The sequence below is a fragment of the Pteropus alecto genome, unplaced genomic scaffold (assembly GCF_000325575.1).
Source record: "Pteropus alecto unplaced genomic scaffold, ASM32557v1 scaffold22, whole genome shotgun sequence".
NCBI lineage: Eukaryota > Metazoa > Chordata > Mammalia > Chiroptera > Pteropodidae > Pteropus > Pteropus alecto.
In genome coordinates, this window is record NW_006434839.1 from 12,230,002 (window position 1) to 12,245,757 (window position 15,756).

At 33.4% G+C, this 15,756-nt stretch overlaps 1 pseudogene; it reads left to right on the top strand.

The window, feature by feature from the left end:
* Window positions 1-470: 470 nt before the first annotated feature.
* Window positions 471-593, top strand: LOC112478751 (annotated as a pseudogene).
* The last annotated feature ends 15,163 nt before the right edge of the window (window positions 594-15,756 follow it).

Genomic DNA, 15,756 nt, shown 5'->3' on the forward strand with positions numbered 1-15,756 from the left:
GGAATTTTATTGAAAGCACTTCCTGACCTCCTTATCCATTTTCTATGCTCAATATTTTTGAAATTTTACATTTCCCATATAATGGAGAGTATACTTCTTTTTGAATGAATGTGACATTATTTGAATATAAAACTTAAGATTTATAACTAGTTATAAATATATGTAGTTAAATATTAGTATTTTTAACCAGTAGTCTAAATGATGCATTTAACTGGCTCTTAACCATAGAAAGTTTTAAGTTTTATGAGGTGTAGAAAATTACAAAGCAAAATGACTTTGAACATCATTTAAAATTGTCCAATCAAAATAAACATAAAAATTATCCTGAAGATAATTTGCAGAGTTTTCATATATATAACTATTGTAAAAGAAATAGGAGCTATACATGTTTTAATAATATCATTTATAACAAATATTGATAGTTTTTACAAAATTGAAAGATTTTATTGTTTTTCCAAATGGTTTTTCTAGTCTATGGCCATACCACCCAGAACAAACTTGAGCCCATCTGATCTCAGAAGCTAAGCAGGGTCGGGCCTGGTTAGTACTTGGATGGATGGAAGACCACCTAGGAAGACCAGGTGATGTAGGCTTAAAAAATAAAAAAATAAGGGATTATAAACTGACAAGGTCCTTGCAATCTATGAGGTCAACCAAGGGTTACCTCACCTAAAAAAAAAAAAAAAATGGTTTCTCTAGTTTCATGGGTTTGCACATTTGGAAGTAAAAATAAATATAAATAGATAGACAGATAGACAGACAAACAGACAAAGAGATAAATTAACTAACTGAATCCTTGAGAGAACAAAAATATAATGATTTTATAAGTCTTAGAGAGGTTAATCAACTGGTCCAAATCACACATTTAGTGAGAAAAATAAAACCAAAATTCACATATCCAAACTTTTCATTTGAAACTCTTTCTACTATCCCATACTGTAAATCACCATTTAATATCTATAATCATATTTCTTTGTTACTAAGAAGCATGAAATATAGAAAATGCCCATTAAGTCTCTAATTCTCCATTTGTACTCTTGTTTCTCAATCTACCCATTACAATTTTCCAGACTATCAATAATAACCCTGTGGAAGTATATTTTTCTCTAAGAATTTTATCATCAAAGTTTTTCATCAGGAAATATCTCCAGGCTTATACAGGTAAATATGTTTTATGTTGATTAATGGTATATTTGTCCCAAATAATAGTAATAGATGCTTTTACACTGGTTCTTAAATTTAAGTATTATGTGTATATGTGTATTTAAAAAGACAGCGTATGGACAGGGTGAGAATAAAATGAATACATGAGATAGAGAATAGGAAATAAATCCATTTAAAGATATTTTCAGTATATTGGTGGTAATATATTAGACTTCTTTACTGCTATTTAAAGACAGCTCACGCACTTACATTTGGCAATTGATGGGATGGCTTCAGTTAAATTCTACTTAAGAGAGAATAGTCTTTTTTAAAATATGCATATATGTGTCTCACAATTTCTTCTATAGTCCATTTAGCTTCAGGTTGATATCCTAGTCCTTTACGTGCATGCATAAACATTTTGATTTAATTCAAGGTGCACAAGGGATCTCAGAGTGAAGAACTCAACTGTTTAACCTCTGCAAATCAACATGTGTCTATCCATGAAAACATGACCATGTTGCATTTTCTGTTGTCAACTCAGCTCTACCATATTTGAAGACGGATTATTATGTTTCTAGACTCTTCTTTATTTTTCTGGTTTCTGTGCTCAAAACAAGAGTTCAAATAAGATTTGGAAGGCAGATGAAAAGCAAGAAGCTTTGTTCTCTGGAGGGGGTTGCAGCTAAACTTTGAGATGGACAAAGGTTCATAGGAACAGCCTGGCAAGCTTGTGAGAACCACCTTCCAACTGTTTCAGTGTCGTATCCTCTGATCTGAGCTGCAGCCTCTCTAAACTCTGCTCTTTCAAGCTAACTCTGTATTAAGCTTTATTTTAATTTATAATATATAGAGTGGCTTCTGTGTTCTTGACCAAATCTTGAACAATATCGATTTTAGTGTGTAGATAGGAGCAGTGGCATAATAAAAACTTAAAATATGTGCATCGAATTTTGGCAAAAAAATATTTTTACCGAAGGCTGCAAAATTACAACCTATATTCTTTTGTGGTAAAACTGTACACCAGACAATGTACCTAATGAACTTGCTGAGTTGGACAAGAAAGTTTGAAAGTATGAGTTAGCTGCCATGATAGGTCCAATAAAAAGCTGAGCACAGAAAGGAACCTGCCAGTTTAAGGAGAACTTCGAAGGAATACAGAAAGTTCAGAAATTTCAGTGTTTTTAGATAAAACTATAGCATACTAAATTAAAGGTGAGTGACACAGCTTTAGGGTATGTAGGAGGGAAATGACTGTGACTACGATTGCCAGCTATGGCTTCATTGGGTAGATACTTCTCCGTGCCTTCACTCTAGGTTTGGTTATGTGATGCTTTTGCCGATGAGATGTTAGTGGGTGTAAGACGGGCAGAGGCTGATATAGCCGTTTGGCTGTATTCTTATGCAACTGCCTTCGTCATGAGAAAAAATACATTGCGTACAGACACCACCCCTCACTCTTGATTCAAGAATGAAATATATAAAGAGCCACCTTAGCTGCTCACAGTCCTGAAGCCTGAAGCAGAGCTGTCCCAGGCAAGTACCAACATGTAAGCAAGAAATACATGTTTATGGTACTGAGATTTCTGTGGCTATGTATACAGTATAAAGTAGCAAAAGCTAATTGATGAAATGGACCTGACAGGGGATGGTTTCTATAGGTAGAAACCCTTCTAAGGAAGATAAAAACAGAGAAGATCAAGATATATACACTTGGTTCTGAGCTAATAGATTCTCACTGAAAGGATTTGTGAATTTAGAATGGACTGCTGTCCCAATTATTTCTTTCTGTAATGCATCCACACTTTTCAGTCATGGAAATTTGCAATATCTCCTATCTGGATGGAATATATGGAGTTGGATTTATATGATGCAGGGAGTGATTTTAAAAAATGATTTCCTGGCTTGCTTTTACCTCCTGCTCCTTTCTGTTCATCAATTAGAAGCATATTCCATAGTAACCACTGGAGCCAGACTCATGAAGACCCCTGAAGCAAACTGGAACAAAACCAAAAAGCCTAAAGCAGAGTCACTCTTCCTGATCTATGGAGCCATGAACAAGAAAAAAAGAACATTTAAAAAAATTGTAAGTCTCTAAGATTATGGGTAGTTTGCTATTAAGGAAAAAAATGATTAATAAAGAAGAGGTATGATATTGAGAACAATGTGTTGTCTTTGAAAACTGGGGTTGACTAGCTTAATTGTGACCATCTGATAAAACAACAAACAAAGAAGTAAGCCCTACCTTGTAACCCAGAAATATGATAAAATAAGTGGATATCGAAGGTTGTTCCCTTATTTCAACATAGCCATTGATGGAAAATCGATCAGCAGAATATTTTCTACATCATAATAGCAGCTCAGGGTTAATTTTAGGAATTGTGTAAAAAGAAAAATAGCATAGCTCCAGGTCAAGGAGCTTAAGTAAGGAGAGCAGGTTATGCAACATCATGACCAAGGGCTTGGGTGGCCATCACAGAGAGAAGCAAGGAAGGAAGCAACAGGGTATGCAAGAGGACATTATTTGTGAATACAAGTGAGATGACTTCATTGTCACCAAAAGCCTTTAAGGGACTGCTAACGATTTGATGTTCCTGCAATTAGATAATAGAGACCAACTCATACTCTCAGCTTGGGGAATTCTAGGGAAATGCTAGTTATATTTAAACAATACATATGTAATTTATGTTAACACATTTGTCGTTTTTTATGACTTAAAGGAAATAGGCAGTTTGCATTGCTGATTTAATCCACTAGAAACAAAACCCTAATTTTAAATGTCAGTCAAGTCACAGACATAAAAAATTTAGGTTTTCTAAGTGATTTACCTCTTTTTTCAAAATCAAAATAAAAAATGTTTCCATTTTTTCTAAATACATCACTTGAGTATAGATAAGTGTTAACAGGTTTATAAACACAAGCTGAAAAAAAAAAAGTTATAAGTAGTTTCCAAACTTTTTTTTAAACATCACAAGCCAACTTTATATAACATGTAACATGAAATCACAAAGTCAGAATATTCTAACTGGTCTTAGTATCAGCAACCTCACCAAAAGACTCAAGTATTGCTTTTCTCAAGAACGATTGGAAAGTGGATGTTAGTTTTTTTAATGAAATTTTTTACTATACTTCCGATACTAAAAAATGCATCCATTTGAAGTGCACAATTGAATATTTTTAAGGAAATTCATAGGTGCCATCATTGCCACATTATAGTTGTAGACCATTCCATCACTCAGAAATTTCCTTTGTACTCATTTGCAGTCAATCTCCACGTCTGCCTCAGCTTCAGGCAACCCCTAATATACCTTCATCTCCATGGATTCACCTTTCCCAGAAATTTTAAACAAATGGAACCATGCACTATATAGTCTTTCACTTAGCATAACGTTTTTGAGGTTCATTCATATTGTAACATTTATCGATCATTGTTCTTTTTATTGCAGAATCAAATTTCATTGTCTAGATATACCAAATTTTGTTTATCCACTTACTAGTTGACAGATTTTTGAGTTGTTTCCAGTGTTTAGCTATTCTGAAGAATGATGCCATGAGCAGTTGCATAGAAGACTTTGTGTAGACACATTTTCATTTTTCATGGACTTAAGAATGAAATTAAGTTTATAATTAACTTTTAAAGAAACTGCTGAACTATTTCCAAAGCAACTGTACCATTTTACAGTTCCACCAGAATTGTATAAAGGTTCAATTTTCTCTGCATTGTTGCCAGCACTTGGTATCATCAGGTTTTTGATGGATAACTATTCCATGGATGTCTAGTGGTATCTCATTTGCATTCCACAAATGACTTTTTGGGCAAAATGACAAATGAGTATTGTCAATTTATGGTAAGCAACCTGACGTGCTTATTTAACCATCTGTGTATCTTAGGTAAAATGTGTCATAAAATATTTTGCCTATTTTTGCTTGTCATCTTATTGAATCATAGAATTTTTTTATATATTTTGGATACACATACTTTATTAAATATATTATTGAGAATATTTTCTCCAAGTCTGTAGCTTATATTTTATTTGCATAATGGTGTTTTTTAAAGAATAAAAATGTTTTAATTTTAACGAAGTCCACTTTATTTTTATTTTTTTTAATTTTTAGGGATTGGCTTTTAGTGTAGTGTTTAAGAAATCTTTGTCTAATCAAGGTCACATTTTCTCCTATGTTTGCTATTAGAAATAGTTCAGTTTTAGCTCTTACTTTTAATCTAAGATACATTTTTATTTGATTTTTGTAGATGGTGTTAGGTAGGGGGTACAGATTCTTCATATTTATTCCTTTTAATAATTATCTTGAGTATTTTCAAATCTCTTTATCTCCTCCCTGTCTATGTTGTAGCCTCCTAGTCAGCCATAGATATGTAGAAAGTTTATCTAGCCTCTCCTCAGCACTTTCTTCTCAGATTCAGAATTTACCTGTTAAATTTCTCACTTGTCAGCCAGTTTGTTGCTCACCCTAAGAATAGCTGCAGTCTCAGGTTAGAAGTGTTGTCAGTTTTCCCTATTAATTTCCTACCAATTTTGTTATTTTCATTGACAAAGACTACCTGGCATTACTTTTAGGCCTCTGCTCAAAATTGGATCTGTCCCCTCTGAATGAAGCCACTGACTTTTATGGGCTGTCCTACCCTGGTAGCAGTGCTGTGCCTACTGATTTCGGGACTAGGGGTGGGGAGAGGGATGGGGAGAGAATCCTCGATTATGAATAGCAAAGATTCCCACTGTTCTTTAAATAAAAAAGTTGAGAAGTTTTTTTGAATAAATACTTCTCAATTTGCTGCTTATATTTAGTCAGTTTCAAGAGCCATGAATCAATTATTATTGACAATTTCATCTAGCTTTATAGTTAATTTTGAGAGCAAGGATCCTCTTAAAGTTTTACACCACCATTCCTGGAAACACCCCCATCCTAAAAAAAAAGGTGGTTAACAACTAAAGGCCAAGTTTCCATGAGCATCTGAGTAACTTAGCACCAGACTATGGGAGGGACAAGATTTCGTGAGATCCCCCCAAATAGTTATGTGCTTTCTCCTGCTTATTCTTTCTTGGAGGAAAGCTGGCATGACAACCTGGAGAGGCTAGTCCTAATCTCAGGAGATTTCACAGCCTGGCAGTGAACCTGTCTCCCTTTTAAGGAATCACATGGATCCCTTCAGGATATTTGCCTAACTTTACAGAGGAGAGAAGTCTAATAATAATTGAAATAACATTTTTTTCTCATATCAGGGGTTGGAGACATAAAACAGATTAAATACAATTTTAAAGAAACAGATGTGTCATTTTTATATCCTTGGTTGGAAAGAAAAATTCATATCCACTACAAATTGGGATCCCTAAATATAAATTGACTTTTATTGAAATAAATCATTTATACATTTAATGTGATTTCTTATTGGAATAAATCTGGTTTTTAAATTTAAAGGTACAACATTTATACATTAAAGCATTTGTCAAGAGAAAAGAGATATTTTAAATATACGTAAAAGTGTAGATCCAGGTTTGAAGATGATGGAAAAAGTAATTGATTGGTATTTTTTGGTTTGTAGCCCATGGAGAAAATTCTGATTCACAAATCTAAGAAGTTGCACTTTTAATAACTCTTCAATTAGACTGATAGAGCAGCTTGGAAGAATAAGAAGACATTTTGATTCGAGTGAGATCAACAGTATGAAAGAGCCGCTTACTTTCCATGAAAAAAATAAAGATTCAAGCACAAAAGCTCAAAATCCATAACTGCTAAGACTTTCCAAAATGCAGAATCACGTTATCATGATATGTTAGGCACCTATTTGTCATCGCACAGTAGACTGTTAGGCTGTGACCAGCACGTGCGCCTGGCAGATGCTCTGGGACTGTGCTTGGCATTTAACTGAGCATGGCATTTGGGTTCTGTGGATGGATAATATTTCTATGGTTTTACATGAGCAGATATGCGCTGTACTGAATTTTAATAAGCCCTAATGCAGAGGTACAATCATCTAAACCATGGTATATTGACAAAGTTTAATATGTACATAGAACTGGAGAGAGTGATATTCAGACATTTGTCCCCAAAATGAGGGAACCTAGCAGTACTTGGGAAGGAGCTGGCACACAATGTGAAAAAAGTAATACATAGCCAACAGTATAAATATAATATTTAAATAGCCCAATATATATTTAAATGAAATTATTAGTTATTATTTGCACAAATGCTGATTAATTTCTACCAAAATCTAGAACTTGTTACAATAATATTTGAAAATAAGTGATTCACCCTACCTCCCAAGATATAACAGATGAAGAGGACCTAGCCCCAGTGAGGAAACCAGGACACACAGTCGTTTCAACAAGAAAACTCAAAGCTTTTTCTCAGAGTAAGAGTGAACACTTTCCTTTTCTTCCTTCCTGTTGTCACCATAGATTTTGACTTCTGTCCTTTACTCTTTAAACAGGCAACTAATAAGGGGTATTTATTAGACACATTCTTGTGTTATTTAGCTATGCCATTCAATATTATACCCCCGATCCACATGTGATTTCAAATTCAAATTATAATTAAAATTTTAAAGTCACTTTTTCGGTCTCCCTAGACACATTTCAAAAGTTCAACAGTGCAAACATAGAATATTTCTATCATAGCAGAAGATTCTATTGGACTGCAGTCCTTAAAGTTTTACAAAGGGTATGTATGAAGAATAAAGAAATATGTATTTTTAATTAACAAAGAATAAAGAAATCTATATTTTTATTAACTAAGAGTATATACTTCATTCAGATTTTCTTCTTTAAATGTTATCAAATTTAATGGAGTGACACTGGTTAATAGGATTATATAAGTTTCTATAATACATCATCTGTATATTGCATTGCGTTCACCACCCAAAGTCAAGTCTCTGGTCACCGTATATTTGACCCTCTTTACCCTTTTCTACCTCTCCCTACCTTCTTCCTCTCTGGAAACAACCACACTATTGTCTGTGTCTACGAGTTTTTTGTTTGTTTGTTTTGTGTTAATTTGTTGCTTTCTGTTTTATATCTCATATGTATTTTTAAAATTATAAACAATAAGACTGATTATGAAAATGAAACAAATTTCCTTAGTGGCTCCTTTTACCTTTTATTGTTGTCCTGGAAATATATATTTTAAGATTTTCATATGATTATCATTCACCTTTAACCAGTATTTATTGTTATTATTTCAGACTTCATGTTAGGATTTGGGATACAATAATTAAGATGACAGATATGACCATTGCCCTCATGAGGATTATAATATGGCACAATAAATAGACATTAAGTTGATTTTTCCTTATTCTCCCTCATTCTTCCTGCCTAGTTCCTGTTATTATTTCCCTCTCATAATATTAAGGATACCTTGGTGATCACTCCCAAGGTCTTTAGCACAGCCATAAGCGCATTCCCTAATCTCAGGCAGGGATGGAGTAATCCTGTCAGTGGCCTCTACCCACACACGTGATTCTCTTCCTCTACTTTTAGGTAATCTAGGGGAGAACAGAGTTATGATTCTTTTCATATTCTCTTTTCTCTAACCAGAATTTCCAGTCTTTCAAATAATTTCACATACAACTCAATAACAACAAAAAAACAAACAATCCAATCCAAAATATACAAAGAACTCATGCAACCCAAATAATTTCATACCTTAAAAGAAAAGATTGTGTCTTGCTGCATAGCAGAAATAGAAAACTATCCTCAGAAGCCTGCTCACATGTCCATAGGCCATGGTGATTGTTAAAAAGGCCCCACACATGAGTAGTGGGACTTTTCTCAACCACCATTGGATAAAAGGAGAGAATGACATATCTCCACTCAGTATTTGCTCTCAGGTATTTTCAGAAATTACATTTCATTTTATGCAATGATGCTGGCGGCAAATTATGTAGTATTTGGCCTAGAAATTCCTGACTCAGATCTTGGCCTAAGATCCAATTCGGAACTTCCACAGCTCTTCTGGGTTTAGATATTCCATTCAGCAAGTAGGAAAGAAGTCTATGATTATGTAATTGCAATTTTCCTAGCCAGTTTTGCTGATGAAACGCCAGATCTAATGTCCTGTAAAGTGTAAAGATTTCTGTTTGTAATTTGTTTTATACATTTTCATTTAAAGCATACATGCTAAGAAATCATTCCTCTTTGAAACAAACAAATAAAAAATGGTGATTGTTTCAGCAGTGGTTTTATTACAGTTTTTCTTTTCATTTGTTTTTCGTTTATATTTTATCTCCAGCTTTGTTTTCTTTTGGCTAGAGCCAGCTGTTGAGTCAGCAGTGTGTAGGCAACTCAAGTAGGACATGATTACTGAGATTCCTTTTATGTTCCCCTCCAGGGCAGCCACCTGCTTTGTCATTGAAAAAAAAAAAAAAAGACTCATGTGGCAGCCTGACAAATACCTGGTTGCTCGGCACAGCCGTCTGTGAAACACACTTGTAGCTGTGCTTTAACGGAGGGTAAAAATGAAGATTAAAAATTCATTGAAATATCCCTGTAGAGTCCAGCTAAAAAGCAAAGAAAGACCTTCATATCATAAATAAAACATTAGCAGAGTCAGTGCAGGGCAATGGGCCTCTTTTATGATTATTATACCTAAGTAATGCAGGAAAACAAGGCAACAAGATAAAAAATAGACATCAAAGCAATATCTGAGTCCCTGATGTATTATTCACTGACCCAACAGTCAAACTATTTCAGTCATAAGTTTCTGTGCAGTTTACCCTTTGAACCAGAATAGTCTCAGTTAAATCTGTGTCCAAAATCGAGTATAGTTACCACATGCTGCATAATTTACCCTGAAAGAAATGCTCTCTTCCCTTCTGCATGGGAAGCTCATAGTGCTGGTTTCTCTGCCTTCTTAATGGTATTAGAAATTGTTCCATTTATCTTTTTCTGGGCAACACATTATCCCAAGACTATGAGACTCAAAACAACTATTTTATGATATGTAGGTCGGGAATTCTGGAAGATCTCAATTAAGTGGTTTGTTTTTGATAGATGGCAGTAGCAGTAGGGCATCTGGGGCTGAAGGACACAAATCCAAAATGACCTCTTCATTCAAATATCTAGTGCTCCAGTTCTCCTTGGTCTCTTTTTCTCTGAACATGATATTTTAATATACAGGTCGGTCCATGTGGCTTGTGCTTCCCAGCACATGGTGGTCTCAGGGTAGGTAGTTGGACTTCTTACACAACGGTTTGCTTTCTCCAGAGCAAGTGTTCCAGTAAGTCTAGATGAAGGATGCAAGGCTTCTCATGACCCAGCTTCAGAACTCCCAGGATGTCACTCTTACCTACTCTATTGGTAAATAAAGTTGTATCCCAGATTCAAGGTGGGGAAGAACCGACCCTAGTTATGGATGCTGGAAGGGTATGCAAATACAGGAAGGGCAGGAATTGATGATGGCCATACTGAAGACAAGATGCCACAGATGTTTCAAGGTATATCACAGTCAAAATATCCCTTATATATTATTTCCTCTGTAGTTTATGGGCCTGCAGTTATTGTTGGATTTATTCCTTGGCTATATGTTTTAAGATACTTTTATTTTAAAGAAGTTTTACAACATCATGTTGCTACAAGCTGTTTATAATCGTGAATTAATTACCAAGTGCTGTTCTCCACTAAACTTTTCTGAATAGAGCCTCCCCTCTCACTGAATGATGATTTACTGCACTTCTACCACATAGCAAATGCTTTTCTAGACATTGTAGATAGTGCAAAAAAAAAAATATAAAAGTATCCTTCTTTTGGAAATTTGATTCTAGCGGAGACAATAAGTAAACATAAGAATAATGTATCAGGGGTGATGATTATTATGGAGAATAGTAAATCAATTGTTTAGGAAGTCTAGGTACTCAGGGTTGGATTCTAACCTTCTTCAGGGCCAAGTAACCAATTTACTTTAGCCTGCTATCACCTTACTCCATTTTGTTCAGCAGCTAACTAAGCCATACAGCTGATGTAATCAATGAAAAATTATATGGCTTGAAAAGTGGTGTTTAATTTTGAGACTACACATATTTTAAAATCTTACGAATATTTCTTTCCAAGAAAATTCATTATACACAGTTTTTTTGTAACCAATTTAAGTTCACATATACCTTGAAACTCTTCCAGGGTATCAGGCACAGGTAAAGAATAAAGACACTGAGCTCTAATTGAGTTTCCTTAATAACATTATTGTAACAGTCATGCCCAATTAACAAAGAGATATTGATTTCACCAGCGTCCATCAGTGGGATCATGTGGATAAAGTTTACACAAGAATTTTTATGTGTGCATGTGTGTGTCTCACAGCACAAGAAAGTTTCTCTATTTAGTAACGTTACACTCTTTATTTTGTAAGATTGCACTGAGGTTCTAGCTCAGTGAAGGGGATAATAATATAGGGCAGGGGATGGGCTCTATATATTTTCTTCATGCTAATAAAGAGAAGGCATAAAATGTCAATAATGCAGGTTTCATTTGGATGTGAATTGTTGCTTAAATCTGGTCCTGTTCCTTTTTCATATATACGTGTGTCTATGTGTGTGTGTGTGTGTGTGTGTGTGCGCATATAGACGTAATTTTTTTTTTTTTTTCTTAGGGGGCTGTCTTCATATTATTTGTAATACTAAGTTTTTTAGCTCCTAGATGCAGTGAGGGCATCCTAAAGAAAAACTTATTTGACTCATTTTATTTTATAAGAAACATATAATGATTATATATCTCTGGGATTCTATTTTAAGCTAACAGTTTGAATTAGGTAAAAATGATAATTTATAAATATGTATCTATTAATACTTCAGAGATTTTCTTGTAATAATTTTTATAAAGCAATATTTTATTAATGTAATTATATTGCACATATTTTATTTGGATTGTTATTAAAAATAATTCGCTGAAATTTTCTCTTATAAGAAAAAAATTATCTAATTTCAAAAGCTATCCTCTTGATGCTACTATTATAAAAATATAAATATCCATAAAGAAAGTGTTCCTTCTTGTTTTTATCATATTCTTGAGAACTTTGGGAAAACAACCCACTGTGTGTGCTTGACAGACTATAGTTACCCTCTTTAAGTTAAACATGATAGTTTTATATTTCTAAGATAAAATGCTAACTGATTTTACCCGTGAGTTTATGGAAACTGATGATAGCATAACCATGTATTTGTAGATAAGACAGAAGACAGTGAAAAAAAATTGTTAGCATATTCCATGAGATGTGATGGTCTTCAAAGGAAAAACACTGGTCCTTAAAATGGGAATAGAACTGCAGTGCATTTTACATAGAATAGATTGTGTTATTACTGAAGTCCTCTGTTAAGCAATCATACAATAGAGAGAAACTTTTTCTTTTATTTCAAGTAGGTTCTTATCTTTGTGCAGACATTTAAAAGAATATCCTGTTAGGCTCTGAACTAATTATTGTCTAAACTGCTTTGTAATAGTACACTTTTGCAGCCATGATAGACCTGTGGCTAAAAGAGATCTTAAATGTGAGATTATTTACATAGTTAAATCACAAACTATCTAGGTTTCAAATATGGCCAACTAAATATCTCTATTATGAGCTTTAATACTGAAAGATAGCCACTAATATTTAAGGAATAATTACAGAAGTTTGATGGTAAATAATAGCAATAATGGTGATATTACTACTATTAGTCGTACTAATAATGAATTACTACTATACTAACAATAACAATAATTTTGCATAAAATTCCAAACTATAGACATCAGTGTAAATTATTCATCTTAGTCTTCAAACCATATACGCAAACATTCACAGTTTCGCAGCAGCACTTACTTGATATGCTCTGCTTTCAATTTTAATTTCACCAATTTCTAATTTAGGTAATTTGCTTATAATCTCTAAGTTTCTTTTAACATATTTTACAGTATATTTTCATTTGCTACTATTATTTTCCTGAAGAAAATGTAAAACAGAAACCATAAAATTCAAGCAAATTTGTCCCCCCCAACTCCCCACCCCCCGCCGCTGTCCCCAGAAATATACTTTGGAAATAGCAAAAAACACGGATAAGAAAAGCATTGCATATTTGGAAATCCTCTCCTTAAACTGTGTCTGTACTCTACTACAACATCCAATTTTTATCTTTATCTTTATTTGACTTGTGAATTCCCAGGCACCCATTATATTGACTAAAATTATGTAATTTGTAGAATTACATAAACACAGACATTGAGAAGTATACAAGGAGAAGTATACAAGAAGTATACAAATAAAATTGGCCTTGTTTTTATTTATTTATTTTACTGTTTTTATTTATTTATTTTACTGTACTTGTAAGTCCACCTTCGAGGGATAACTTATGTATAATTTAACAAAATTTCCAGATCTGAAACATTTGAATAATGAAACAATTTAGTAAACACAGAGAAATATTAAACATTTATGTGTAAAGTTTCTACCCATGCCATTCACAAAACCTTCTAGATTCAATATTACATCTTATTGCATGTTTCCCACCTAGTTATATAATATTCCCATGACTATGATACTGTTCTTTACAGCAAATGTTAGTGCTTATGTAACTTTTCTTATGAACTGGAATCAGATGGTAGAAACAGTGCTATGCAATTCATTTTTCATATAGTGATTTTTATTGCACTTTTTTCCAGGAAAGAAACATAAAACTGCTTCCTAGCTCACACTGTTTTGAGTCCAGAAAATTGTGCAGCATGAATTCAGAAGTTAGATGAATATATCTGACTTACTAAAAGAAGTTTATTTGTTCTGCTATCCTATTGTTTCTTGGGTTATTTGTAAAAAACTGGTAAAGGACAACCAAAATACAACTAATGTCTAGTTCATAGGCTGAAGAAAACTGGGACCAAAGACTATTTTTGTGTCATTGCAATGAGTTTTTTTTCTACATACCAATCCACTGTGTGTCAAAATACAACTGCTTTATTTACTATAAACTTCCCATTATTAGATAATAAGATTATAATCTTCCTAACAGCAATGTTTAATTAGATGCCAAAAGAAGAAGAATGGGTAATGATAGTTAACATCTAATTATAAGGGTATAAAACATCATTATATAAAAACCTAATTATAAGGGTATGAAAATATCAATGTCTTTCAATATGTTCAGAAAATATTTATCTTATAGTTATACTAAGCCTGCCACCATTTAGCCTCATTAGTTATGCCCATACATAAATTCCAGAAAATTTTAAACATCTAGAGCTGGAAAACCTTCTACTTTTATCCACTGGATAAAAACATCACTTCAATGCACCAGTACAAATCCAAATTGTTGTGAGTGTATTTGACAGTAAATAGCAGTGCTCATTTTTAAGGGATTAAAAAGGTTTAAAAATGTTGAAGGTGACATTTAAAGGAGCCAAATGAAATGCTCTTTACTAAATATAAATGTATATACCAGAAGTTCGAAAAATCATGCAAAATACTAATAATACTGAGGCAAGGCTTGGAGCACAGAGTGGCTTTGGTTCTGTGGTCAAATACACTCTGGAAATGATGAATATTTCATATCCTAATTTTGCAAAATAACATGGCACAGTAAAGGCTCTACAAAGTACTAAACAAAAGAAATTTGATTAAGATTCTTTTATCCTTAAGTTTCCCATATATATCTGACCTTAGAACCTTGTTTTATCTTTTTGCTTAACACCTTTTAAACATAAAATAGATTTTTGTGAAAAAAAATGGCATAGAAAAATGTAAAGCCTGAATTATTTTGCATAATTGGATTGTGCAGGGTAAAGGTTAAAGAAATGCATCAGTATCTAGGAATTTAGATTTCTTTGAAAACATTAGAGTCAACTAACAAAAATATAAGGAAACAAACTAATGTTGTATATCCACTTGTGTGTAGGTATACAAATGGAGCAGGAGGCACTCATATACAATGCTCATACACTTTCATCATTTTCTACAATGAATTTTTATTTTCTATCTGAGATACCCATCATAATTACTGCAATTTAACAAGTAAGCTGATATTCTGGAAACCTTTTGCTTTGGAAGGCACCTAGAGAATTAGTCATTTATTCATAGTGGATTTTTTAAAAAACTCTGACTTACTGCTTATTTATACTTCAAAAATAACATAAGTCATAAAACAGCCTTCAGTTTAGAATATTAATGAGTCTTTATTTTGATAATAAATATCACCTCTATTATTACCTGAGAATAATTAACAGAAAGAATACCAGAATTCTCTTTTGTCCAAATACACTTGATCGCAAACACACACAAACATTCATGCACCAGAGAGAAAGACAGAGCTACTTATGTATGCAGCGGAATAACATCACATTGAATTGAGGAACTAGTCTCTCGGGACCAATTTTATGCCTTCCCCTACAGCTGTATGGAGCCACTTTGGAACATAATATATTCTTTTGAAGTCAATGATCCCTGAGGGTTCAAAGTAAGATAAGAATTTGGCTCTTGATAGAATGAATGCATTGTGTAGAATAGAGTCTTTAATTCTAAGCCTCACTGAGCACACACACACACATACCCACACACATACAAGATGAAGAGAAAGTAGGAGTAACTCACAGGAGAATATTTAAAATAATTGCACCCAAAGTATTGATCTGACATACTAAAAAGCCC